The sequence below is a fragment of the Carlito syrichta genome, unplaced genomic scaffold (genome assembly GCF_000164805.1).
Source record: "Carlito syrichta isolate Samal-C Ts95f unplaced genomic scaffold, Tarsius_syrichta-2.0.1 Scaffold307338, whole genome shotgun sequence".
Classification (NCBI taxonomy): domain Eukaryota; kingdom Metazoa; phylum Chordata; class Mammalia; order Primates; family Tarsiidae; genus Carlito; species Carlito syrichta.
In genome coordinates, this window is record NW_007251434.1 from 325375 (window position 1) to 328507 (window position 3133).

Here is a 3133-nt window from a genome sequence, read left to right on the forward strand (position 1 = left end):
TAGTATAAAATATGCTACAAAGTACAAAATTAGTACAAAATATACTGCAAAGTAATCAAAACAGCATGGTATTAGTATAAAAATAGACACAACCCAATAGAACAAGATAGAGAACTCAGATGTAAATTCACATATTTGTAAGCAACTGAGTTTTGACAAAGGCATCAAGAATATACATTGGAGAAAGGACACTCTCTTCAATAAATGGTGCTGGGAAAACTGGATATCCATATGCAGAAGAATGAAACTAGGCCCCTATCCACACCAAATACAAAAATCAATAAAAACATATTAAAAGTATAAACTTAGGATTTGAAACTATTAAAAGTACTAAAGGAAAACAAAGATTTTATGACTAAGACTTCAGGACTATACTAAACTAAAAAGTTTCTGCACAGAAAACAATCAACAGAATGAAGAGACAACCTGTAAAATGGAAGGAAATATTTGAAAACTATTCATCTGACAAGGGACTAATATTCAGATTATATAAGGAAAACAAATACTCAACAACAAAAGCCTAAATGTCCAATTTAAAAATGTGCAAAAGCTTTAAACAGACATTTCGCTAGATGTATAAATGGCCTACAGGTGTATAAAAATATATATATATTCACTATCACTAATCACCAGAATATTGCAAATGAAAACCACAGTGAGATACCATTTTACCCATTTAGAAAGACTGTTGTCAAAAAAAAAAAAAAATTGCTGGCAAGTATGCAGAGAAAAGGGTACTCTCATATCTGTTGATGGGAATGTAAATTAGTATAGCTATTAAGGAAAACTATGAAGGTTTTTCAAAAAACTAAAAATAGAACTATCTTATGATCCAGCAAACATGCTACTGAATATAAAAAAGAAAAGAAATTTGTATATCAAAGGAATACCTGCATCCCCATGTTTACAGCACTGTTTCCAATAGTCAAGGTATGAACCAACCTAAGTATCTATCAGTGGATGAATGGATAAAGGCTATGTTTTATAAATACACAGATGAAATTTTATTCAGCTGTGAAAAGAATGAAATACTGCCATTTACAGCAATATAAATGGAACTGAAAGTTGTTATATTAAGAGAAATAAGCCAGGCACAGAAAGAAAATTGTTGCATGTTCTTACTCATATGCAAGAATTCATGGAGGTAAAGAGAGTAGAAGGATAGTTGCCAGAAGCTGGGAAGGGTCAGGAGGAGGGATAAAGAGAAGTTGGTGGATGGGCAGATGTTGGGAGCCAGACATGGAGTTCCACTGAGCATTAGGGATCAGGAAAGGCCGTTCACCCCGAGATCACCAGGATGTGTTCAGGAGCTGTTGACCCCATTCCCTTCCTCCTTTTTCACTTGGCACTACAACAAGAAAAGGCTCCTGCTGGCTCTAGCAGAAAACTCTTGAGACCGGAACATACAGAGCTAAACTTGAGTCTATTGGTCCCATTTTCCACAGTTTATGGTTTTTGCTTTTAAACAATTTAAGTTTAACTTTGAGTCACATTGAGGAGCCTTAGTGCAGGTCACAGGTTCTCTTGATGTGATTTTAGAAATTTATAGATATGGGTTTTAGGAAATAGTTTATATAGATTGGAGAAAATTTAGGTAACCATTTTATTGTAGAAATGTGGTTAGTTTCGTTTGATTTAGGAGGGGCAGTGAAGTTTGAATTAGCTGGTGTTAGGAGAGTGTAACTATAGCAGCAATTGTTTTAATAGAAACTAGTTTGAATTAGCACAGAATAGTAGAAGTTAATAATTCATTATAGTGGTTTCAGGTTTAGACATTGAGTGATGTTATTTCAAGATGATATAGTTGTAATACAATTAATGACACATAAGAAACTGGTTTGGGGAACATTAATCAAGCATAAGGAAAAACAACCACAAACTGCCAATTTGTACCTTTTGACATACCTAACTCCATGTCCTCTCCTTCACTGCCCCTGGTAACCACAGTTCTACTCTCTGTTTCTATTTGAAATTTCTAGAAGAAAGCATAAGGACAAGTTCTTTGATTTTGGTCTTGAAAATGACTTTTGGATATCACACTAAAAGCACAGGCAAAAAAGGCGAAAATAAAAACAAAAAAACACACAAAAATGAATAATAAAAAAAGATTTAAGAAATGAAAACCAAAAAAAACCAAAAATAAAGAAATAGGCATACATCAAACTAAAAAGCTTCTGTACAGCAAATAATAAAAAACAAAGTATAAATGCATCCTATGAACTGGGAGAAAATATTTGCAAACCATATATCTGACAAGGGAGTAGTATCCAAAATACTTAAAGAATTCACACAACTCAATAGAAAAAATAACCTCAAATCATCCCATTAAAAATGTGCAAAGGAACTGAATAGACATTTTTCTACAGAAGACATGCAAGTAACCAACAGATATATGAAAATGTATTTAACATCACTAATCATCACAGAAATGCAGATCAAAACCACAATGAGAATTTCACTTCACCTTGTTAAGATGACCATTATCAAAAAGGCAAGAAATCAGTGTTGAAAAGAATACGGAGAAACAAGAACCCTTACACTATTGGTTGGAATGCACATTGGTACAGCCATTATGAAATGCAGTATGGAGGTTCCTCAAAAAATAAACTATAGAACAAATATATGACCAGGCAATTGCCATGTTAGTTATATATACCCAAAGGAAATATAATCAGAACTTCATAGAGGTATCTGTATTTCCATTGCAGCATTATTAATCATCGCCAAGATAAGGAATCAACCTAAGTGCCTATCAGTGGGTGAATGAATAAAGAAAATGTGACACACACACACACACACACACACACACACACGAATATTATTCAGCCTTAAGAAAGGAGACTTAGCTGGGCTCGGTGGCTCAGCCTGTAATCCCACACCTTTGGGAGACTGAGGTGAGTGGATTGCCTGTGCCTGCAGGTTTGAGACCCACCTGGGCAGCGAGACCTCATCTCTACAATAAATCAAAAAAATCAGCCAGGTATGGTAGCGCATGCCTGTAATTCTGGCTACTTGGAAGGCTGAGGTGGAAGGATCGCCGGAGCCCAGCAGGTCGAGGCTGCGGTGGCTGGGAGCGGCCACTGCACTCCAGTCTGGGTGACAGAGTGAGACTCCAACTCACAAAAAAAAAAAA